The sequence below is a fragment of the Sinohyriopsis cumingii genome, chromosome 11 (assembly GCF_028554795.1).
Source record: "Sinohyriopsis cumingii isolate HCF-2022 chromosome 11, ASM2855479v2, whole genome shotgun sequence".
Taxonomy (NCBI): domain Eukaryota; kingdom Metazoa; phylum Mollusca; class Bivalvia; order Unionida; family Unionidae; genus Sinohyriopsis; species Sinohyriopsis cumingii.
Window position 1 is genome coordinate 10,638,708 of NC_142971.1, and position 27,561 is coordinate 10,666,268.

General features: G+C 33.3%; 1 protein-coding gene across 1 annotated transcript in view; it reads left to right on the top strand.

Annotated features, from left to right (window-relative positions):
• The first annotated feature begins 10,064 nt into the window (after positions 1 to 10,064).
• Positions 10,065 to 27,561, top strand: part of LOC149787605 (uncharacterized) — a 43,613-nt gene continuing 26,116 nt past the window's right edge. Inside the window, exon 1 of the mRNA XM_089975615.1 lies at positions 10,065 to 10,208. The gene's annotated coding sequence lies outside the window, so the exon portion shown is untranslated. The remainder of the gene's footprint in view (positions 10,209 to 27,561) is intronic.

The window sequence follows — 27,561 nt, forward strand, 5'->3', positions numbered from 1 at the left end:
TCTGTTGTATTGTTTCCTTCTTTCATTTTTCTCTTAAAAACAAATGTCTGAACCTTTAGTCTGTAAATTCAGTGGATTCCTTATCAGCCCATCTACTTTTACTTTACACCATGCTACTTTAAAAAAAAAATGAATTATCCCCATTGGGGTAGGTCCCCCCAACCCCCCACCCTACTTTGTCAACTTACCTGCCACATTTAAATCTAATGGAAGGCCCTGCTGTAAAGCCTGTTAGTAAAACTACCCAACAAGAGGATTTCATACATTTGCAACTCCTAGATGGATGGTAATGTTTTCATTTTTGTAATGTAGATTTGGACATTCTTGCCACCAGTATGGAATATGTGTTTCAGAAACACAAGCAGCTTTCATCAGATTTGCATATAGGTTTTATATGTTGTGAGTATGTTGTAGGAAGTTTTTTTAAATAACATCATATGAGATGATGCCAGTGGAAATGGCAGAAAAGTGTCTGTATTGTTCACCAACTACACCTTGTTCTTACAAAATGTGGCTGTTACACATTCCCATGATGATGTCACTGACAGCCATCAGTGAGGAATGCCCCAACAAGCATAATACAAATTGCTTCCATTGTAATTGTTACAATTCCATTCTGACCACTCCGGTGTCCTAGTGGTTAGAGCGTCCGTCTCAGAAGCGGGAGGTCATGGGTTCAAACCCCAGCCAAGTCATACCAAAGACTTACAAAAATGGTATTAACAGCTACCTCGCTAGACGCTCAGCATTAAGAGGTTAGTGTTAGGACTGATCGGCCTGGTGTCAGGATAATGTGACTGGGTGCAACATCATACTACATGTTTGCAGCATGATGCCCCAGTGCTATACATCACTATAAACTGCCACACTGCAGACATCGTAGCAATATGACTGAAAAATTATTCAAGCTACGTTAAAAATCCAATCACACACACACAATTCCATTCTACGATCCAGAACCAACACTAATTCCGTACTACAGTTCTTGCATTTCAATCCAATTTTGCTTTTGAAATGTAGTGCCACTCAATTCATAATGAACCCATTCATTTCAAACACTCGCAAATACTTATTATTCCTGTCTACAACTGAAAAATATCTATATAAAAAAACGTGTAACTGTGTTTTATGCAAGGGCATGGAGATGCACAAAAACTTGCACCTGAAGCTTGAATAAAACCCCGACTGTGGATAAGACTTTACCCATCGATTACCCCAGCTTGGGGATAAATTCCGACCGTGGCGATTTATTATATATCCTATGACTGCTCCAGCTTGAGGGCAAAATCCAAGCACATCCCTAAAAAGATAACAAGTATAGCGGCTCTTTACCTTCTGTAAATGCCACTTGAGCTTCCTGATGCTGTTGTATCTGCCATTTGACAGAATCACGAATGTGGATATATTTCTTAATTGCCTCTAGTTGTTGAGCTAGTTTAGCTGTATGAAATTCCTTTGTGCAGACTCACTCATTATTAATATTACAACAGTGATTTAATTACACATCACCTGTCAGCACACCGATGATAAGTCAGTTATTTTATAACACACCAACAAGCTTGCCCCTTGCACCCCCCCCCCTTTTTATTTTATTTGGGCACCTGTGGACATGAATCTGCAAGGCTCAAATTGTCATTTTTAATATAAGATCTCAACATTTTTAAGGCCTTAATTTTAAAGACATCCTTAAAACCCCCAAAAGGTTATCAACTGGATCACCAGCCTTCGTTTAGAGTAACAGCAAGTATATATATATATATTTAGGTCTAAGGAAACACAATAAAAATGTTTGATTTAACAATGACATATTTGCCTCAGGTCTGTGATCCTGAAGTGAATATTAACTGTCCATTTATTTTCTTGGCTTTTCTTTACTAGGAAATTGATTATAGAGATTTCTGCAATGGTGAAGGCAATGTAAAAATTGGTTACTATAACATACTTTTTACGCCATGTTTGAAAAAATAAATCCAATGGAAAGGTTATAGTCTGAAAATCTTCATTAAATTAAGTTAATATAGGGGAAAAAACTTTAAGAGTTCATAAATATTTTTCAGTGCTGAATAAAGATATAACATAACACTTTCTGCTGTGATTTTAATAGTTTCTGAGAGCATGAAAAATTTCTAGAACTATAATGTATAAATGTTTTCAAAAGATTATATTAATATGAGGGAAAAGTCTGTTATGAAATAAACTGACAAGATCTTGTATGAATTCATGTTATCTTTAAATATGATATTTGTGTGAAAATATCTGGAAGAAAAAACAAGATGGTGCCACTCACACATACAATGTGGTTGCCACAGTAGCCATATTAAGAAACTTTTTATCGCTACTTCTGAATGGATAATTGTGTCAGCGTGTCAACATGTGTACAAAATACTTATGTTGATGTCTAGCAGGTCCTGAATGAGAATTATGGTGCTGTACAGACATCCTATAAGGCCACCAATGTGGCCATCCTGAAAATCTTGGTATAACTACTTCTCCTGAATGAATCGTCATATCAGTGAAAGACTTCTTATGTCTAGTTGGACGTAAATGAAAATAGTGCCAATCTAACCTCCAATATGGCTGTTTTAATGGGCATCTGGAAAACCCCTTCCTTGCTACTTCTCCTAGATGGCTGGTCATTTTGACATTGTGCTTTCACTAGATGACCCATTTGATGTCTGGTTGGCCGTAAATGGAACTATGCATATGGTTTTGATGTCTAGTTGGTCCTAAATGTGGTTTTTGCTGCTCATAAACTTCTAATGGTATTATAGTTGGTTCCTTAATGAAACTGCTGTACAAAATTAAAAGGCCTTCTCACTTTCTGTCAAGTTGGATACAATTATCTTTACCAGCTAGGATTTCTTGATCCTCTTTTTTATACATCAACCCTTCGCATATGTAGTTAGCTAAAACAGTATTTTGAACAATTAATTGCCCTCTTGCAAATACAATCCCAATTGCATGCTTTTACCAGTGTGAGAGCTCCTTATATAAGTAGCTAAGTATTCAGTAACTGAATTTCCACATCCACATGCATCAACTCAGAATTAAAAGTTGCAAAACATAAACAAATTTGAAAATCTTGAGACATGTGTCACTTTGCATGGTGGGTGTTATGATTTAAATGCAACAAGGAAATTGAATTAGGGTTAATTTCTTTAAGCTGTATTCAATCATGGGGCCCTGGATTATAGAATGGTCTAGGCATACACATCACTAATCAACTCTCTCTAGTCCAACCAATGTGTGTATATGAGAAAGCTTGCCAGTAGCGTTATGTGTGTTGATTTCTTCCAATAAATATGTTGGCTGCCATGTAAAGTCTATGATGTCCTGAAAAATGGTGTTAAGCTCCATACAAGCAAGCTAAACAATCAATGATATAATGGAACAGTAGACACCATTTTAGCTAAATATGCCAAGAATTGATTTAGAGACTTGGTTAGTGATGATGACTTAGAATTGGCAAGGGATTAAAAAGATAAAAGAAATGACCTTTCATGGCACTGTAATATAACAAATGAGGAAAAACAAAAGTTTATTGCATTTGAACCTTTTGTTTTTTCACAGTTTCAATTTAAGTCATAAGGCCCCTTATTTTGCCTTACCAAACATATAGCAAGTTATTACCTCAAGCCCTAGCACTAATAATGCCTCACAAGTAAGCAGTCTTTTATGAAGTCTCAGGTCTGAGTATATGTCTAGCAATACTTATGTCCAGTTTGTTTATAAAATTCTTTCTCACATGGTACAGTTTTCAGAGAGACACGATAAATTCAACAAGTGTGGTAATGAAGGGACAGGCATTCTTTATTTATGCACACATCCCAAAGGGACATTGCTATGTTTGAATCAACACTGAACTGAAGAATGGAGCATCAGCTGCATCAATTAAAATATTGTGGCCCACACAAAATACTGCAAGGACTATAATCAATTTATGAGTGCAATGGGCATGAATTACTGTAGCAGACTGGAGGAAGTAATCCGAATTTATTAATATCTTGAAGCTAAATATAGTAAAGTTTTCATCTATAATCTGTGGAATCATTTTTGCACACAGTTTGCAGGATTTGTCTTTGGGTCATCGTTTTTCTTTTTCTTCATCTTTCTAGCTTATGGTATCTTGATAAGTCTTATGGTGCCGTGCAACTGCACTTGATGATTACCACAGCCAGTGACATTGTATCAAATCTTCTGGGATCAGATGATTCAATGCAAATTCCACATAACCTATCACCATCCTCATGTTTGCCATCTGACTTACTAAGTTATTTTGCCTAAATAATAATAAAAACAATCTGGTCTGATGTATTGATAGGGTTCTGAATGACCATAATATATTCTCTGTATCTATCCTAGAAAATCCTGAGTGGATTGCTGTTTGGTTTTAATAAACCAAAGTAATCCAATGAAAGGCATTTTACAGACACAAGTGTCTGTTTCCTGTATGCAGTGATTAAATGATAGTATTATGTCTTTATTTTTTTAAAACTGATGATACATATGATCACCTTCAATGTGCAATATTAGTTATGTTAATTAACGAGTGGGCAATATTTGAATTTCAAAGATAAAAGTGTATGCCATGATCACTTTAGTAGGATGATTTGTCAAGTGAGGTTATCTTTTCTGTTTGAATAAATATTGTTAACTAAACTATTTTCGCAAGTTATGACATAAGAATGATTCAAAGAAAGAAAATTCATTAAATTGAACATATAAAATGTAATACTGCAACAGAGTCTAGATGAACTATTTCTTCAGAGACACAATCCAGACTCTGTGGCAGCAAAATTATCAAATAGGACACAACTAAGAGACAATCACATTTTCAGTCACAATGGTTTGACAATTATCAATGGCTTGAATTCATTGACTGTGAAGGCAAAGTGATTTGCAGTTACTGCAAAAAAAGTTCCCAAACTGTCACAGATTTTAAATTCTACCAGTGGACTTGTAAGTGTAACTGACAAATTCAGGATTTAATCAAGCAAGTCTCATGATAGTATTATACCTAATAAAGCAAAATGTAGCACAGTATATTCATGACACTTAGGCCAGCATGTACAAAATATTCCTCAAGTTACGGTTGCTAGCACTCCACTAAGAAATGTCATTTTATAATAAATAAAAATGTAATGGAAAAAAAAATCGATAAAGTGATTGCACTCTTTAACATAGCCTACTACCTAACTCAATAATGAAAATGATTTGGTTCATTATATCTTTGTGTTTTATGGAATAAATGCATACATCTGATTGAATTTTAGGCAAGAGACTGAACTTTTGGGTTAAGTTAAAATGTATGTGGAATAAATGCATTTTCTAAAACTACTTGTATCAGTGTGCATTGTGACTTTTCTTTAAGATAACTCTAAATGGTACTGGGTATATATCATTTTCTTCAACTGCACACTGTTGTCTTCCATTTGATTTGATGACTTACAGCTATACTGTCTACACAGTAGGCCTCAACGTCAGGAAAAATTCTGTATACTTCAGTTACAGCTGAAATAAGTTTTGCATTAGTACCTGAATCAGACAAAAAAGGTTGTGTTCTGGTGTGTGAATAGAAATGGCTAAAAGTAATATAGACAAAAGCCATAAGAGTACACCAATTCACTTGCATGTGTGGCATACAAGTTCAAAGATTTGCTTCAAGTTTATTTGTGTACACAGATTGTTCAACTCATAAGATATTTTAAGAGCTATTTCTCTATTGTATGCATAATTCATTTACAAATGTGATTAGTGGGCCACACCGAAGGCCATACTATTAGTTCACTTGGCAATATGGTAACGTCAGCTGAAAAGCATAATCATCCATTAAAAGAGCATTATGATATGAACATTAGGTATTTAGGACATATAGATTTTTCTTTTCCAAATGGAGTCCAAGTAATTATTGCCCAATCCAGGTATAATTTTGTACACAAGTAAAGAACAAAATAAGATAAATCTTCATTTATTTGCAATTGACAATACACTTCTTAATGAATATACACTTTTGCATTTATTTTGTATCACTTGAATAAACAATATTTCTTTCAGTTCATTTTAAACTTTTATTTTATATCACTTGAGTAAACAATATCTCTTTCGTTTCATTTAACACTTAGAAACAGGTTCTTCCAGTTACAATAATCAACTCTGGAAACAATAAACAAACTGGAACTTTTGACCTAATTATATTACATTTACTAGGGTTAAAACAATAAATTCCTTAACATAATAAATTAACAGTTCCAGTTAATCAAACACAAAATCACCTTTTATACAGGGTGTGAACTGTTAATATTTACAGGATAAAGCTTATAGTTTCCAAATTGATTGAAGCTTACATGTTGCAGTTGCTGGCACATATCTATTTCCAGCATGGTTTGCATACATTCCACCTTTAATAATTTTGTTACTTCCCTACCCCACCCCATTCAGTAACAAGTATCAAAAATCAGGCTCATTCTAAGGCAAAGTCTGTAACTTGTGTACCACAGTCATCAGAGAGACAAAGATGCAAAACTTTATGATGCCTGTCAAAGGAAGAAAACAGTTTGTTGTTTACCCAAGTTTTGAACCAGTTAACTTGAATTCTCAGACCATCAATTGCTACAGCCCCACTAATTACAATTGTTAGGGAATAATGAGAACTCACCTTCAGTTATCTGTGTATATATATAATTTTAATAACCAAGAATACCGGATGTCTGGGAACATTATAGCATTCAATGGTAACGTCAGAACTGAGATGAGAGAATTAAACAAGCATAGTACATGACATAATATATCCATAAACTATTGACTGGGAAAAATACTACAGAACACCATTTCTGCTGGCAGTAAGATGTTGAACCTATATGTCATAAATATCAGGTTGGACATCTAGGACCAGTAATATTCATAATGGGCAGTACCCCCCCCCCACCCCAAGTGAGAAGGGCCTGATTTGTAATCTAAGCCACCCAACCTATCACAGCCTTTATAGTACTTGAAACAAATATTGAGTAATAGTAAAACAAACTCTGAAAGTTATTAAAACCAATTTGTTATATTTCCATAACTCTGCATAGTTAACTGTGCAAGCAGACTTAAACATATCAGTGTATGACAGTTAAATTGAGCTATAGCATCGATTAACAGAAGCTACGAATTCATCAACAAGCAGTGAACAATCATCTTCACAATAAATGTCAAACATTAGCATCCATAAGCTGTCAAGACAAGTTGTTACACTGGATATATAATCATCCATTTATTTCAAACAAGCTGTGAAAAACGAACCTCACGTCCGCTATATGTACGCTGGCCATTGCAAAGGATGCCTTAATAGATTAATGTTTATCGTCGTGTCTTGACAACCATTTTGCGCGCGCACACCGGAAAGTCATGCTATATATTTGTTACTTGTGAACGTATTCGTGGGCAGTACGCTATATATTGTTCCCATGGCCGTATTCACGGGCAGAATGTTATATGTTTGTTCTTCGTGAACGTATTTTTGGGCAGTTACTTTGTCATCTTCAACCTAAAGGTCAAAACTGCCCATGAAATATATATATCTGCCCACGAACCGAAAACATGAATAGGACTATAACATAAGTGTATATACTTATTTTCAACATATACATAATTACTATGTAAGAAATACAACCTATGTATATGTATTTTGATTTGAAATGTAAACTATATCATGTCCTTCCCGTAAACCCACTTTCGGGATGACTGCCCACAACGCACCTAAAACGTGTATATATATATATATATATATATATATATATATATATATATATATATATATATATATTTATTTATTTATTTATATTTATATATGGACCATCGTTGCAAGATATGGGCGTTGGGGATTTTCTCTTGTGTCATGCGATGATGTCTCTGGACCTATGAATGTTTATCAAAGTAAAGTCAAACCGACCAAATGAAAAGGAGTTTTATTGTCGGTAGTAATGTTAATTAAAGCAGAATAATGACTTAGGTCAACTGTGATTACATTAAAATGTTTTAATTACCTCTTGTTGGTTCGTCATTTCGCTTAATTTATATTTCACACTGATCTCCATGCACCGGTTCCTGAATGGCTAAGTGCTTAGCGTTAATAATCTAACTGTATGTTTGTAATGCTCTATTCTTTTCATTAAAAACATCTTTCGTGTTTACATCATAAGTGTTTCTTTTATTGATTTAATCAATGTGTATACAAATAGAAGCTCAAAAAGAAAATATTTATTTATCGACGATTAGACGCTATATTCATATATGTATGATAGAGACAGGCAGACATACAAATATTCATTTAAATCTATACGTAGATATTTTGTGTGACAGTGTATGTGAATTATATCTGCTAGTTCTGTTCCATGCCTATGGTGACTTTCTTTTAGATGTAGACCTTTGTCCAAATATATCTGCTGAATGTCCAAGTTTAAAAGGTGTCATTCATTACCAGAATGAAAATGTCTACATTTTATTCATTTTTTTTGTAAAGTTTGCTATATTTGTATACTGAGTATCTGTTGCCTTGACTTGCCCACTAAATATTTTTGATTATTAACGGCTACTGTATCAGATGTTACAAACACCCTTTAAATATATATTTTTTCCAGATAACTATTTCTGCTTTTTTTCCTGTCTACATTCATTTAAATTGAAATCACTCTTCGCTCGATTTTATTATTGCGTACACATTTATGGTATAGACACTAAACTAAATACTGAGAAATAGTTGATCTCAGTTGTACGTTCTCAGTACGTATAGATTTTATTTATGATGACAATAGCACACATTTAAGTGTAACATTTTCCATCTCCTGTTAAATTTTTTAATTTTTTTGCAATTTTCCAGCAGTCTTGCGTATAGTCATGAAATAGATTAAAGCTTTGAAGTTTCCCTAATATGCTCTCACAGGCCGACCAGTCCTAATACTAACCTCCTAATGGTGAGCGCCAAGCGAGGCAGCTGTTAGTACCATTTTTAAAAGTCTTTGGTATGACAGGGTTCGAACCCGTGACTTCCAGCATCAGAGGCGGACGCTCTTACCACTTAGGCAACATATATATATATATATATATATATATATATATATATATATATATATATATATATATATATATATATATATATATATTTAATTCCACTTGAACACTCATGTGTTTATTGCATGTTATAAACTTCTGAAGTCTTTGATGGCCGATTATCCATGGAAAGACAAAGTAGTTTGTAATAGAATGTTCGTTGAACTAATTATAGCTAAATGGGAGAAGTGAGTTCATGTAACAAGTACTTGTTCCACGTCTTAAATAAATGCTCAATGAATCTTTCCTTATCAGGGCAGCATTAAAATTAGTTCCTTAACAGAATATAAAATGACTTTGTCCTGAAGAAATACGTGTAATTTTACGGCAATTATAAAATTTATATGCGAATGTTGAAAACTAAATCAGCATGTTAGATATAAGATTATATATATATATATAAAATTTATATGCGAATGTTGAAAACTATATCAGCATGTTAGATATAAGATGAGATATCTAACATGCTGATTTAGTTTTCAATATTCGCATATAAATTGTATAAGAGAGTATATATATATATATATATATATATATATATATATATATATATATATATATATATATATATATATATATATAACATGCTGATTTAGTTTTCAACATTCGCATATAAATTTTACAAGTGCCTTAAAAAGATCTCCGTTTGCTCCGATGACTAGATCGAGAACGATAATCAATGCAGAGGACAATTTAAATGGACTTGGCATGAGAAACTATAGGTCTCAGTTATTCCCCATGGGCTATTCGCGTGCTTGGCCTATGTAGGAATCGAAAATTGCAGAATCCCACTGACAATGTGATCTGATTGTTTGTCAGACAAAGGTCGGCAACTAATTGTTTTCCAATTTCTGAATCCCGCGGTGCTCCCCAGAGAAAGAAGGCCTGTCCCTGTTGATACAGCCTCTTTCGCGTCGACTCATTAAAATATGATGATTCGATACAAAACGAGTGGGAGTATTATTGCATGCGGCTATTTCAAGTTGAGCAGACAAGCCAAGCAGTCACGTGGTTGAAGAGTTTAAAAGAGACATCATCCTCAACAATTTTGGAGAAAAGAACATTGGATTTTTTGGTTCAGTTGAAAGTCAAGGAAGAACTGAACAATCAAGAACTGGAAAGTAAGTGACAATTTTTCTTATCTTAGTGTATATTTTGAAAGTGTTCTTCTTGCGTGCATTTAAACAACAAGATCTTTCACGTATTGTATGTTTAAAAACAAAATAATCATATATGTGATAATCAAGAGAATCTAATGCGAAATTAGACAAATTTTGAGCAAATAAGCTCCTCTTTTGTAAAACAAAATTTATAACTGTTATGAAAAGCATAAAATAAAATATACTGTCTATTGTGTTTTAATTAATATTTAGCCAAACTGTTGCTACAACTTGATATACAAATGTTTTTGCAAGATAATTCAATCAGTCGTTTCTTTTGTCGAGCATCCTTAAAGAAATATATTTATAAAATATAGATACACCCCATGCTCTGCATGTTAGAATGAAGAAGAAACGATATTGTTGTTGTTGTTGCTGCTGTTGCTGTTGTTGTTGTAGGGTTTAACGCCATTTTTCAGCACAAGATAAGCTATACATGGCGGCCAGTATTAATGGTCGAGGAAGAACCCGGGAAAACCCCGGAAAGAAGAAACAATATTGTAAGGATATCTTCGTATAAGACAACGTAATGGAATGGTAACATTATATAATGAATGGATGAGAATGGAAAAAATAATAATTATGTGGTAATGTATTTTTAAAAATTTCGACTCGAATATGTCGTAACACAGTGTACCCTACGAATAGGATGTCAACCTATTATGGAACCGTCTGGACTCCCTTGTAAGTCTAATTCAACTGTAAATAGAACATACATCGATTTGCCGTTGTATAATAATAAGCAGATCTTGGTCTATCAGGTTTGTTAAGACTAATCAATGGAACAAACGAGATAGACCCTGGTCTGACGGCGTACTGTAAGATAGCTGATCAGGAGCTATGCTATTTGCAGTTGGTTCTGTCTTTTAAATTCCGCTAGCGGCGTCAGAATTATTGTTTGATCAACGCCATAAGGCAATGCCTGGAAACGTTATTAGTATTACCCACTTTTTGAGGTAGCCTTTCATAAGGGAATATTTTGTATACAGGAATAATTCTATTTTTGTTAAGAAGATCCGATTTTCTTTTCGCACTAGAATATGAAACTGTTTTATGTAATTTTTCATTCATTGCTTCAAAATACATACACGTGATCCCATTCACTGGTTCCACTAATATAGAGAGATATCTAAACCGTCGAGTAGCGGAGTAATTAAAAGTTTTTTGTGCAATGGTTTTTAAATATAAAAAAAATGGTAAGAAGTTGAAAATAATTATGAATTAATCTCATCCTAAAAATGTACCATTTATAGAGGTAATATCTTATGAGGCAGCTGATGACTTTCATGACTATTATACATGCTTTTACGAAAGTAATTGCATTTTGTTGTCTGAACTTTTAGTTTTAATTTTGATTCCGTGAAACAATAGGAAGTGTATAAAAAAGCCTAAAGTGTAAAAAAAAGCATTCAGGAATCAGAATGGCGTCATTTATACCCTAAACTGCCGTCATTTTGTAATAAATTTACACTGAATGCGCAAAGTTTTAACCAAACCCGGGGATAGTTAATTTTTGTTGATGATGATGATGATGATGATGAAGCTACACTACTGCTACTACTACTACTACTACTGATGATGATGATAATGATGATGATGACGTTGATGATGATAATAATAATAATAATAATAAGGACCGCTTATGTTTCATAAGTGGTTAGAGCGTCCGCCTCGGATGCGGGAGGTCGCTCGTTCGAACCATGACCGAGTCATACCAAAAGCTTATTTAAAAAAATGGTACTGGCAGATGCCTCGCTTGGCGCTCAGCATTTGGAGGTTAGTGTTAGGACTGGTCGGCCTGGTGTAAGGATAATGTGACTGGGTGGGACATGATGCCACAGGTCTGCGGTATGATGCATCAGTGCTAGGCATCATTAAAAACTGCCACACTGCAGACATCGAAGCAATATGACTGAAAAATTGTTAAAGAAGTAGGAGAAGAATAGCAAAGACAATAACGATGAAAATGTTTATGATAATATACCAGTGTTAGCCAATTCAGGTTTAATTTGAAATCTGCGTACAAATTGAGAACAATCAACTCATTCAGCTTTTTCTTGTATTGGACATTAGTAAAATCCACTCTTGCCTCTCAAATTATCCCAAACGACCAAGCCAAAAACGATCCTAACGATGGAAAGTTTAGTGAGTAACGTAACCAATATAAAATAGCTAAAAGTTGTTATATTACAAGCAGACCTCACTATTCATTTTCTATATGTCTTTATCAATAAATATAATTTCAATATACACGAATGCAAGGTGTTAATAATTCATTTTATTTCCAGAGGGTAGGGATTTCTTCAGTACCGTTTATAGATCCTGTTAGGAACGTTTTACATATTCATCATAAACATACTTAATGAAGAACAAGAAGAATCATTCTGCAAAGAAAATCAAAACAGAAAGGTAATGTTAAGCATATATCATGGCTCAGAAGTTTTTAATTCTCACACGACCTTTTAAAGTCGTTGCAGTAAGTGTAAAAATTCAATGGCAATGAAGATTGAATCTAAAAGATTCTTCGATTGTATCAATGGTTTTAAGATACATGCATTGAGGTCTTATGGCCAACTGTATTGTGGCTATGAATTTACTACGTATCCTCGCGTACATCTCATGCCCAACTGTCCCCTAATCTGTCGCATTTACTCGCGATCAAATCCTATCCAACTGAGATCGATGTTGACCTGGCTACAACTTCACTTTACATCTCAAAATTCCTTCCTCAAATTGAGATATTTCAATATCGTTCGTATTACTTGGTTGTAAAAAAATGGAATCACAGAGTAGTCAGCAGATATTAAAATATAATCATAGAGTCATAATGAATTTTCCTCAAAGATTTGGTTTGGTTTGGATGAGATGTGTGTTTTGCACAGCAACACATGTAGGTTATTGAGTGTCTAGGTAACTGGAGTAAAATGCCTTGCTCAAGAAAACACACAGTAGCCGACTTACGCTCATTCGATGTTTGGATTTTAAAAAAAAATAAAACATTTCATTTGATTCGAACGCACGCCATTTCATTGGATTTGAACTATTTCGACTAACAGTCAGGCAAGCTAATCACTACTCCACAGCATCCCCTGTCTCCATTATTGCATAATGCAGTTCGTATTGGGCCTATTCAGCATTCCCGAGGGAGCGGGGAGTTTCCTTAAAGCAGTTTTGCTAAATAAATGCTGCGCTTTGCAAAATATTTGCTCCAATAACTATGAAAGCGTAAAGAAACAGAAAACAATGACTCAGTAATCAAAGTTTTATGGAATCATATAACCTTTCGCTTTGCATGCTGAACAATATATTTCTTTGACGCTGGAGCTCTTTTCGCGTGTCAATTAATTTGCTTCCAATAATTGAAGCGTCAATCATAAAAATTGTCTTTATGGTTTCTAGTCGTAATTCTATATGATTCCGGTCTAGCACAGGGTTGCCAACACAAGACAACACAACTGATAATGATGAAATAACATTTGTCCATAATTCAGAGTTAGAGTCTTACTTCTGCGTAGGTCTATCGAAATTACTGAAAAGTATACAAGAACTTTCTATATCTTCCTTTCGTTAGCTCCTTCTCAAGCCATCCTGACCCATACTCACTCTCTTTCTCTGTCTGTCTGTCTGTCTCTCTCTCTCTCTCTCTCTCTCTCTCTCTCTCTCTCTCCATTGAATAAAAAAGAGGAAATATTACTCATCGAGGCAGACAAGAAGGGATCAACCGGGTATAAATCCCCGAGGCCCGGACCCGTAAGGGGGCCCGGGCCGAACAACACCTTTTAATTTTATAAAAGAAATTTTTTGTTTGAACAAGAACTAGGTGAGGCACGGGTGTTTCTTACCCCAGAGTCCGTCATCGCTCTCTCTAAGGCCCTGTTCCTCATAGCTACTACTGTTCATGGTACCTCATACTCGAGACATGTTCCGTTTCCCATAAAAGTCATAATATGATAAACGTATATATTATTTTATTTTAGTCAAACATTTTCCACTAAGTCTCTTTAGTCAATAAAATTGAAATACCTGTGTCTCAAAATTTATTTGAAAACATAAAATACTGAATCATATAAATATTCCTTAGTATATTTAAAAACACAAGCTAAGGCATGTTGTGTTTTAGCATTATTTTGAATTGGCTCAGGCCAGCATTTTTCCTATCTAAACATACCATTAAAGTCAACTTTTAAATACACGACAAGAAATTAAATCTGAAACCAACATTAAGTGCATATTTTTGACAAAAGTGTATACATATTTTTCAAGACTTAAATATTGTAAGAAGCAAAGGATGGAAGAAAGAAAGAAAAGTAACCTAGTCTGGTATTAATTTTGAAAAGACGTGACAATTAAAATATAAATTTAGCTCGCACTTATGATAATATTATGAGTAGAGTCCACAATCCAGTTTGTAGGAAGAAGTATTTAATAGATGTGATAAAACAAAAAGAATAGGACAATTTGGACCGTACTTGCACAGAATAGTCTACAAGTGTCTTATACAATTATATAAGCTGAAAAACTTGAAATGATATAAATAGCTTAAAGCTGAATTGTGAGAGTTTCGTTTAATCATGCAACTTCATTGTAAATGCACCTGAATTATTTGCATTCTGGTTTGGCAAATGTTGGACGATTTAAAAGGAAAAAGAATACTAGATAACTGGGGAATTTATATATAAAAAATGAGTATGTTGTTTTGGTGTATATAATCGATAAGTCCAGATAAATAACATCTGTGTGATCCACATTTTACTGTACAATATACGTCATCCAGAAAACCACTGATGCTTTTGCTGCATTGTTAGGCAAATACAAACTATAATATTTCGTACCTTGTTGGAACCAAGTTATTGATTAAACCATAAAGTTGAAACAAGCCCCTAGATTTTCTCAATAGTGCGATTATAAACGATTTATTTTTCTTTCGTCAGACATAATACTGAGTATATGTTGATGAATAACGATCGAAACTCGAAAATTATAACTTTATTTGTTCCGAGAGGCTTGTTAAGTACGCTATATACCTGATTTTCCTTCAATTTCAAATTCTTTGTCAAAATTATACGGCTACGAAGCTTTTAGTGAACGATTTGATAAAGAAATAGTTTGCGAGCAAATCATCGTAGTATAATAGTCTACATGGAAAAAAATTTCAGGTAACATTTACGAAAGAATATAATTCACTATACTCTCCTCAGATTCCACAGTGTCATCAGCACGGGTCTTCAACATTGGCTTCAATTAACAAGGAAAAAGCCAGAAAAAATATAGCAATAAAGAAATACAGTCATTGAAAGACAAAAACTAAACAACGCAAACTTGGATACATTTTATATAAAATGGTGTTATTGTAACAAGCCAGTTATATATTCACAGGTAATTAACATAGAATATTATTCTTTATTTTCTTCTTCAAAAAAAGACAATGCAAATACAGTACATAATTCAGCTGTAAGACACGCCACATCGCACCCCATTGTAATAATCTGCTAGTAAGAAAATGGTGAATTAACATTCTGGCATCTTGTTGGATGGTATTGTATTAACACTATTATATTTGTCAATATTTTATATGTAAATGCATTGACACTTTAACAGTTATCAATGTAGTATATTAAATGCATTAAAATTAGTACAGTTATCAATCTAGTCTATTAAATGAATTGAAATTATCACAGTTATCAATCTAGTCTATTAAATGCATTAAAATTATTACATTTATCAATATAGACAATTACATGCATTAAAATTATTACAGTTATCAATCTAGTATATTAAATGCATTAAAATTATCACAGTTAACAATATAGACTATTAAATGCATTCCAGTTATTACAGTTATCAATCTAATATATTAAATGCATTCCAAGTATTACAGTTATCAACGTAATTTATTAAATACATTTAAATTATTATCGTTATCAATATAGACTATTAAATGCATTCAAATTAATAGGCATCAATGGTATATATTAAATGCATTAAAATTATTACAGTTATCAATATAGTTTATTAAATGCATTAAAATTATTACAGTTATCAATATAGTCCATTCAATGCATTACAGTTATTACAGTTATCAATATAGAGTATTAAACGCATTCCAATTCTTACAGTTATCAATATAGTCTATTAAATCCATTAAAAGTATTACAGTTATTAATATAGTATATCCATTATTTGATGTAATGAATTAATCTAGGCCGATAACTGAAGTAACACATTATTTCTCAATTTGAAATTGTTTATACAACGATGCATAAATTCACAACAAGGCATGCATTAAAACTAGATATTAGAGTGAAACAGTTGAACTTGTTAGGTTTTATCCACTAAATACATAGAGATTAACTTCTTACTAAATAACAGATATAATGAACAGAGATTAAATCTCAATTAGTAAATAATAACTTGGAATCTAAACACTAATTGAGGGTGCTGACAAAACAAAAGTGCTACTTAAACTAAAATATACCGTCTACGATGTGTAACAGTGCAGTTAAATGCAACAAATCAAAAGAAATAAATCATTAATTTTTAGAAGTGCAAACTAAAATAAACAAATGCGGTTGCTTTAAAGATCCTTGTCAACATTTATTCCATAATATAAAAGTATCAGGATATAAACATATCTTTAAAGTAAAAAAGTTAAATGTTCTCTGCAGAATTAAATTCGACACGCGTATTTTCTGTCTAGGCTTTTAGAATTGTTCTCACTCAGAATGCTTGGCATACATTTGTAAGTCATGTTGATACATGTCTGAATCATGAACTGGACTCTGATCTGTATATTTTCTTTCAGGAAATATACATAAAGTTAATAGCAAGATTAATGTGAACAACAACCAGCAGAAAGTGCAATGACACCAGGACTGCAATTAAAAGCAGTACGAGTACATTGTGCCCAAGCTCTGGCCACAGTACTAGTACAGTGTACGCAAGATCTGGCCACATTACTAATACAGTGTATGCACGATATGGCCACAGTACGAGTACAGTTTATGTTCGATCTGGCTTCACCTAAGTCAGACATTTTGACGGTAATATTTGTATGAAGTCATATTTTAGGTCAGTATTAAGACTAAAAAAAAAAGTCAGCAAAAGTCAACATGTTTTATAAAAACGAAAGCAGCTTTGCGTTCGTAATTCTGTCTATGGTAACAATAGGAATGAATGGTTTATGGCTCAGTCGTGAAATACTTGTAGGAGCAATCTTTGTGACAGTCATTATATGAGGATATAATAGTTTATACAGACGGATAAAGATTATAAACTTCATTAAAAGTTTATTTCGTAATCTGGGGAAAAAAACCCACACGAAATGGAATTCATTTTCTACCCAATAAACATTATTTTTCCATAAGTCACAGTACCTTTTATTTCTCTTAGTACTACAATACAAACCTATCTCTTCTTTCAGCATGTGCGCTCAACAGCTGAATTTACCAAGTAACTTCCTAAATAAATATGATAGTCCACATGACAGGTATTTTTCCGGTTTTAATTCAGTTTTATACATACTATAATAAATTCATTTATGTCAAATGTTAATATCGTTTTGCTAGATTGGGCAAGCAGATACCTAGATTCTTTGCGAAATAAGGAGAACAAATTTTGTGTCTCCAACATCTTTATCTAGTCAAGCATACCCCAAAATCGAAGCGAAAAAACACTTCGTTAACATTAGTGCTCCAGTTGACACGGATGGCTTCATCGAATCGTTTTAACATTAAATGGCATTGGCGTGGGTATCAAGTTGAAGGCATTCTTACAACCTTCAGCTAGGATTTAATAAATCCTAAACAATACGAGGTAGAAAGTGTGTATTTGTCCGCGCTCTCCTAAAACAATCGCATTGTTGGTAATTTTAGGAACACCTGTATAATGTTTTTGCAAACGTTGTATCACACAATTTCAATATCTTTACCGTATTCATATCCTCAAATTTCTGACCCATAGCAAACAATTGGTTTTATCACAGACTAAAATGTTGTTAAAAAATTATCCTCTACACTAATTCAGCCAGATTGTTTCTGCTAATTCAAAATCCTTGTATTTGCTTTCTTTGTCTGGGTCTGAGAAGTATTTAATATATATCATGCAATTGAGGAAGTTCTTCACTAACAATATTGTCCGAGTCATCTAACCCGGACACTGGCTTCTTTAATAAAGATTTAAAGTATTCATACAAGTTTTTTGGGATGGGATACGTTCCACTCTACGTTGAGAATGATGCTTTTCCTGTTTCAAAGATAAAAAAAAATTGTAGATGGTTTCTCCTCGCTTGAGGTAATTATTCATACAGGACTCTCTAGTGTATATTTTCTTGAGTGCAAAAGTTAATCTTAACGCTGATTTATGCTCTAAATACATCTTAGGGCCAGCTTCAGTATCTGGGAATCTAAAGCGTCGTAAACGGTAATTTGTATTATATTTTGCGCTATCGCATTATTTATCAAATTATGGAGGATATGTTGTAATCATATTAGGTGCTTTGCCTCTAGTCTGAAATATCGAACCTTAATTTTGGTATAATAATAATCGAAACAAAATACCAAAACATGTTCATTCCAGATCAAATGGAAAAGTTATTACAATGCGCATTCATTCACAATATGACTGCAAATTCAATTTTAACTAGAAACGCCATTTTCTTTCGAAAGATATGTCGAGCGCGTGACTAAGTTCAAATTTATCTGGGCGGAGTTATGTGCGCATTAATAATGTTGTTGTGTAATGATAAATCTGCGCTTGTGTATTTAGTTTGGAATACGGCATACATTCATTTACGTTGTTTCTTGTAGTGAATTTTGTTTATATAATTAAGCCTTAGGTAGAATAAGAAAATGAGCATATAATAAAAAGGTTACTGCATTTGTATGGGAAAATATGGATATGCTGCACGACCTTAGAAGTGCAGTATTCCATCCAAAAAACTTGTTCATATTTTCCCATACAAATGCTGTAACCTATAAATACAATCAACTACAATACAATCATTGTGAGTTAATGCATCATAGACTGAATATTTGTATCATCCAGCAGTTTTCCATTCATATTACGAACAATAAAATTTCTGTGTAAATCTATCGGAAATAAGACAAATGTCTTATACACTTGACATCGGTATACTTTTGTATGTATGAATGCATAATTTCGTATGTACTCTTGCTTCTTTGAATGAATGAGAACTATGTAAATTGTATTACGCCTGCAGTGGTAAATTATGTTGTTACTTGATCCAAAGTAAATATATCTCCATTGCCAGCTGGCTTTGTCGAAATACAAATGCAGAAGACAATGGTACTGTAATTCATTATAATTCGTTTATTTCTACAAAACAAAAGTCCCATTAGGGCCTGTACTGTTCTCCACATGGCTTTATAAGAAGAAAGATACTGATTCTCGTGGCACCAGAGCGCTCTGCTCTACAAGATGGTAATATGGTTAGAAAATTACGCGCCAAGGAAATAACGATAACAAATTCATTATCTGTAAAGCTATGGCCACCAAATTATTAGATTATGCTGGCTATGAGAAACATATACAAAACATTATCCGGCAAAGGTGGTTTTTAATGGAATCAAAGGTTATAATCATCATCCCTGAGTATACTTTGACCTAGCAGACAGCGAAGCATTTATCTGGGTAACATTTCCAGGTCGGCCGCTTGTTTCTGTTTCCATCCTTCAGTGTTACGCCTCAAATCCAACCAAATCCCATCGTAAAACGCTCGCATTATTGCGTTTTACGGTAACCGTTTCCATAAAACTGTGTTTAGGGTGATGGTTATTTATGAAGGTTTTTGCTGTTTGTATACATTCATGTTTTATAAAAGCGGTAAATCCTTCGGAATTCTCACTTCACTACATTGATACGTTGTATTTTAGTGGGTGGAGGTTGTTGTTATTTTTTAATAAATCTGGTTTGGATAATATAATTGGATACAAAATATGGTGATAATTTCATAGCGAATTCTAACGTGATCTCCATATCTCGGTGGTAGAGAACGATCCTCGTAAGCGAGGGTCCTGAGATCATCTTTAACCTTAAGTGTGTTGATCATCATCATCGCAATGATTAAACTTATAACATGTTCAAGATGTGTAATGATGAAGGTTTAGCTCGATGTAACAAGGGCGATACTGCAGTGTTGCTTAAGCGACGATCGGCTGATACGAAGGCGATAGGAATGTGAGATGCGGACGGTGCGTTTGAAAGGAAAAAATGGATTCCTAGTTTGCACCCGCTTCAGTGGATGTAAAAACAATAACAACAACAACAAAAATATAATTTCATTGAAACCTTTTGTCATAAAGTTATGTGATTGTGTTTCATTAAATAATTTGCCATTATGTATAGATAGCCACACTTGTAACATTTTGGAGCCGTTCCCGAAGCATGTGCTTTCTATGAAGAAATCGCTACAAGGTCATTAGAGAGTTTGAGGCGGAGTTAGAACGGACAATGCTCCATTGAGATCGATGGGGAGCGAATTCCAGTGGAACAGAGCAATAAAATACGAGCATGATCATATGTTAATTATAAAATACACAACAAGTACAAATACTTAGCACCATTAACTGAACTACTAAGGAACAAATAATCGCAGATATCTTAAAGTACTAATAACGAGCTAATAACCCTTCTAGTATAGCGTTATAAATCCGTCAGTAACATCAGTAAAAAGGTACTAATAATAAGTTAATAGCCTTTGTATTATAGCGTTATATATCCGTCGGTGACATCAGTACAAAAAGGTACTAATAATAAGCTAATAGCCTTTGTAGTATAGCGTTATAAATCCGTTAGTGACATCAGTAAAGCAATAAAAATATGCCAATTTTAACTGGAAGAAACATTTATAAGCCCAGTACCGCTTAATGGAAAAAACATAGACCACATCTAACTTAATGCAGATTTAAAATAAATAAATCAATGCATTATTGTGACAGCATTTAATAAAGAACAAGAACCTTAAAAAGCGAAATTAATAATAAGTATATATATATATATATATATATATATATATATATATATATATATATATATATATATATATATATATATATATATATATATTGCGTTGTGTTCTCTCTTTTCTTTCATTACGTAACTCTACAGACATGAGTTGTCAGTGTATTCCTGTATTCTTCAAACATCCAACATGTCAACTGCCGTCTTGACTAAGCTTAACGTGGGGGGGGGTCGGGGTAACTTACACGTCTAAATATGCACGTCAGTGATGTAGATTATGATTTATACATCTGTTTGGTTTTAGTACAAATTGCGCAAAGCGACTTTTAATGTCAATTTTAGCTTTGTTGACAGATAAAATATATTCAATATTCAGTATTCACGTACATTACTTCCATAATTACCGGTAGCGTTAATTCAAAGTTATTAATTTCCAGTAGAATGTTAGTTCAATACGAATATAGGAAGATCATAGCTACAAGACATTTCAGGTTATGCCATCTGACTCTATTGATGATGCAAGCATATGCACGTTGTAATGAAAGTTGTCGATTTTCTGCAGGGTCTTTAGTATTGATGCTAAATTACCGGTATTGACGTCTGCTTAAGTAGTCGATGATTCTTAACTTTTAGCCATCGAAAGTCATTTATCAATGAATCTTTAACAACTTAACTGTCGAGGTGCTGATGGTGCTGGATGGTCTCGGGGTGAGATAAATCGGAGTTCCGTGAAAGCAAATAACATCTATCAACAACGTAAGGAGGAACATGAATTACAAACGGAAACTGATGTAATATAGCAATAATGAATAAAATATATTAGTCAGAAATATTGCCTTTAGTAACAAAGTTTGGAAAACTGGTTTCAAACTCTTTTAGAGAAAGAGACTAGTCTTACAGAGCATCGTGCAACAAATATTGTGTAGACATTAGTGCCTGGTCTCCAAAAATGGAGACTATTCTCCTTGTGACGAACTGCCTATTGCAGGTGAAACTCGGAAGCCCACGTTTGTAAAAAAATAAGAGAGTGCAAACTCGCCGTAAATATAATTTGTGAACCAACCGGAGAAATGACGTAATGTGATTGCTGTGGTTGAATTTGTGTAATTACTCGGTGCAGCAATAAAATCCCATGCACGTTTTGACAGGGTAACCTTACTTGGGAGTTTGTCATATCGTATCCTTCAGCTGTTAAATCAAATGAGTAACCTGTGTGAAAGTTCCAACAAAGTGCTTGCTGGTGAACTATATGAGTGTAGGACAAAATCTATAACAACACATTCAAATCTTCTGGACAGTTTATACAAAATAAATGTCCACTATTACTTTGAAGATCGCGTGTGCTTGTTATTGCATAGACGTTAAAATTAGAGAAAATGGGATTTTATATCCTGTTCATGGACAGCAAACGGTTTATTTGTCTCTCACCGGTGTTTTTTTTTTTCTTCTTCTTTTTCTTTTTTCATTTTTCTTCGTTAAAAAAATATTTTTTCACAGAGAAGAATGAAGAAAAAAAAATCGTGTTCGGTAGCATTCTAATTACACGTACTCATTCTATCAATCTGCAAATGGCGTCCAAGTTTGATATCTAGATTGTGATCGGATGCTTTCTACTAACAGACTTGATATTTAATGGTCACCGGCCATACTCTAACATTTGTCTTTTTACATCAGATTTGCGTTGCATTATTAAAAGTAGTTATACTCATACAAAACAAATTTTTAAAAAATTATTATGTGTAAAGAAGAAAAAATAATTTAATTACTCGAAATAGAAGTATACAACGTCGTTACTTCCCTTAGCTACGATTTCCCACTTAGAGGACGCCAAAACGGAAATAATGTATATTTCATCCACAAGACGAAGTACATGCTTCTTGTTGTCCAAAAATAAAACACTATAAACTATGGATAGGGAACATTTAGATGAAAATATTGAAAACTAACTTACTGTTCGGCCTTATAGCAATATGCGTGTACGATGCACTAGATTGTGTCGCTTTCAAAACCGTTCCATTGTTTCGATTTATTTCCAAAATTCCCGTTAATACAGGTAAAATTCTGGCTCCCTTATGTCGGCCGACCTTGTTATATAAAAACACACTTTTCAAATAAGTGTTGTTTATCTATTTCATTGTACCGTGCAGGGTGTGTGTGGCACAAATGCAACACAAAATTATTTTCTTTCTTATTTGTATGGGATAATGGAGCAAGTAAGATTGACGCTATTGACTAGTAATGACAAGCTTCAATTTACGCGCAGACACACTAAGACAACAACTTGAAAAACAAAAATAAACAAAAAATTAGCTGGTAATTGCTTCATATTGCAGCAACTAAACACTGATAAAATGCTCAGTATTATTATGTCTGTCTACCTGTCTGTCTGTCTGTCTCTCTCTCTCATGTGTAATCATGTGTGTATTATATGCTGCAGTTTTACAACCTGAAGCCTAAAATTAAAGATATTTGTTATAATATCATGTACGCTACTCTTAGAAAAATGTATACGTATTCTGTAGGAAATTATAATGTTCTGAGTCAGAGGCACTATTCTCAAGAGAAAAAAAAATCGTCTGTTAATATCTCAAACAATATTCTGCTCTGATTTAATGCAAACTAATACCCCTTTATACATAATATATTATTTGAAAAAAAATAACTTGAAATATAAGAAAATGAACTATCTAATCTAAAACGAAAATCGTAGCCCCCTGCCTCCAAATCAAATGGTTATTATCTTATAGTAAATGAATCTACTTTGTATGAGTTAGTTGTTGCAAAGTTGTGATCTAAAAACGGAGCTGATTAAACTTATGCTATAGCTCGCACCCTGTGAAAAACATTTTGCTGACATTAGAAAAATTGTCGATAAGAGTAGTAAGTGTTTTGCTAGCGAAGACTTGAATTTACTATCTGTGTTATTTATATAATAGACAGGGACAATTTGAGTGGGATGCCAACACCAGTGCAAGATATTTATTAGAGATGGCCAGTAAACATAAAAAACTTAGACACAACAAACGAACACATATTTAGTGGACTTAAGTAAGTACGTACAATTTAAACAGAAACCAACTGCTCTGCTGAAAATCTTAGACTGGTTTGCAGTCTTACAAATGAACTAATGTATTTAACACATAAACACGCTTGAAAATAACTAAAAACTGACTTTGACAGTTTTCCAAAAATATGTTATTAACAGAATATCTTTCACATCAAGTCATTTGGCCACTACGTTGGTATGTGTAATACGTGTCAACATGAGATTAAAGGATCAATACTATAAGTATATTTGCAAGATTCATAATTAATTTGCTACAAATACAACTGTTTTGAAAAATAAATTAAATAAGGAAATTAATAAATTTTGTCATGTAAAGCGAAAACATACTGTTATCAGCACTAAACTCGTAACAAAGATTTACTGACGGAAACTATCAAAGTAACGCACAGTGAAAAAGTACCGTGGTACATAAAACCGTAAAAAATACCGCAGTAAACTGGTAATTATTAAAAATTGCGCAAGCTTTAAGCCAATTTTTGTTGTTATTATTGACATTTAGAGGTACATTTTGTTGCCTGCATACCCCAGTATTTTTTTCTTTTATTTCTCCGTTAAGATATTAGGGCCATATCCAACGTTTGGAAAATTTCGGATTAGAAAAAAAGCTTTTGAATTTTCGCATATTACCTGCGTCTTTTATATGCTAAGAATATAAGACTAAGATTTTCAGGAGAGCATTTGTATTGTGTTTGAATTTTAGGTACTTTCTCAAGTCACTAAATATTTTCTCATTTATTTACTTGCCCTCCCTGATAAATATCTTGCATTGGTGATGGCGTCTCAGTCAAAGTATCACTGCCTATCATATATCAAAACTGAGGTAGTATTTCCTGTTTGTATTAATAAGCTCTCAAATGCTCTAATGTCAGTGCAGTATATTTTACTTGGTGTCAGCTATAGTGTAAGCATAATCATCTCACTTTAGCTAAAATATTTAGATTACAACTTATGTAAGAATTAACATACATTGAGCAAATTCATCTTCTCTAAAGTGCGGATAGTTTTTGGGAGGCGTCTAGGTGGCTATTGTCTTTTCAGATGAGATATTTTAATTTCATTTTATCTTAAGATATTCATTTTTTCTTCAAATAATACAACAAATATAACATGCTGTTCTTATTTTATAAATCAAAGAAATATCTTTTCTCCAGCTATTATCCAGCTAAAAGAAAAAGGTTCAGGCCTATGACCCAGAACATTAAATTATTGGTCTCTAGTATAATTACGATATACCGTGGTACATATCGCGATATATTCAGAAATACCGTGACACACACACACACACACACACACACACACACACACACACACACACACACACACTGTATTGAAGTGTAACTTGAGAATTAAAGTACACATATACAATGGATGATTATGAGTACAAGATCCACCACCATCTCCTGCAATGAGTGTGTGTAAAATATTTAAAACAGCGGTATATATATATATATATATATATATATATATATATATATATATATATATATATATATAATATAATGTATATCTAAATTTCCAGTTTGTATCATTTAGCTGTCATTCAATGGAAATGCAACGACATAAATATATTATGGGTGATCTGCTGCCAAAAGCGGCATAAGTTAAATAAAAGCAACATTGGTATTTTGGGAATTTTTTTTCTTCTGAGGTGGGGTTGGTTCTGAAAATGCATTGACGTGTCAAAGCATCGCTATTATCTGCACACGAGTGGACGTGAGATCATCAATAAAGGAGCAAACGCATCATGTATCTCACAATTGATTGAATTAGCTCAGTATGGATTAATTGTAATGCCTTGTCTAAGAGGAAGCTCTTCTCCACTGAAATTAAATTAAGACATTGTCTATAACCATGGTTTATGCATTCTCATTTTCTCCTTCTAATCATGAAAAGGTAACGTGCTGGAGCTACAGGACTCCTCATGAAACTTTTACGTATCAAGCCATGTGACTCTACAAGCAATAGTGTCTGAGAAAATGGCATAAACGCAACCTCTAACTTAAGTATTGACTAAAGGATGACGGGCAGACAGAAGAACAGGCTTTACCAATCCAAAACGGGAATTTAATTGCAATCCGGCCAAAAATATTTTTTTAGTTTTATTTCATTATCTATACATAATCAATACTCGTCAATACGCAGTACAAATTAATGCTTTAATTTCAATGCGTTTAAATATCTAGATGATTTTCATTATTAACCTGTTCTCATTCAAAAGGCATAGTCCGAATAATTTGATATAACCTGCTGTGCATTGTGGCAGATGGATCAATTTGTTATATGCACGTCATAGATAAGGATTTATATATTAACCTAGTATATCACTGCAAAGCAATACATTTTCTTTTCCTTAATTCTAACTATTTTCTAGTTACCGCTAAACGCGACCGTTTGATATCTTGTTAATTCCATGTCATTTTTAATAGATTTTCAATGCACAAGGTATATGCATGATTTAAGTTACACATTTATCATTAAATCTTTTCATATGTTGTTTCTGCCGACTCTTTTCGCTCAGGAAACAACCAGTAACTTGATATATGTCTAAATATCTCTTATGAATAACATGTGACAATATCCACGACGTATGAGCTCATGAAAAGATCATTGAAAGGATTTGATTTTGCAAAATCAGCCAGGTTCAGGAATGAAGAATAGCTCGTTTGTTCGAAACACTTGTGACAGTATTACCGTATTTATACAGCTGAACTTTGGACTGTTGGAGATTTTATATCTTGATCTACCTCCCGAAGAATAGTTGTTCTATGTTTAAAACACTTTTGAGAGTAGGTACCTTATTTATAAATCTGGGTTATGGGCTGTTTTATTTTTCCATGTATATCCCAACACCATACTATGCTCAACTCAAACAGTAGGTGCAGACGCATGTGCCCATAATCAACGCGCTAACAAACAATCAACTAAATTACATTTGTGTTTAAGTAAGTTCAAAAACTATGGGTTGCAGCCGAAGTATCAAAGATATAACAAAAAATTCACGAACATTTTTTAAAAAACACGCGTCAGATTGATGATACTAATGTCAAAATTGGCGCAGAATAATACATTATAATAATTAATAAAACAGGTCATTGATACAGAATAACCCATTATAATAATTATTAAAATAGGTTGACACAGAATAATCAATTAAAATAGCTATTAAAACAGGTAATTGATACAGAATAATAGATTAAATAAGTCTTAAAACAGGTTATTGACAAATAATAATCATAAAATGTCATTACTTTGCTTCTTATCATACCAACT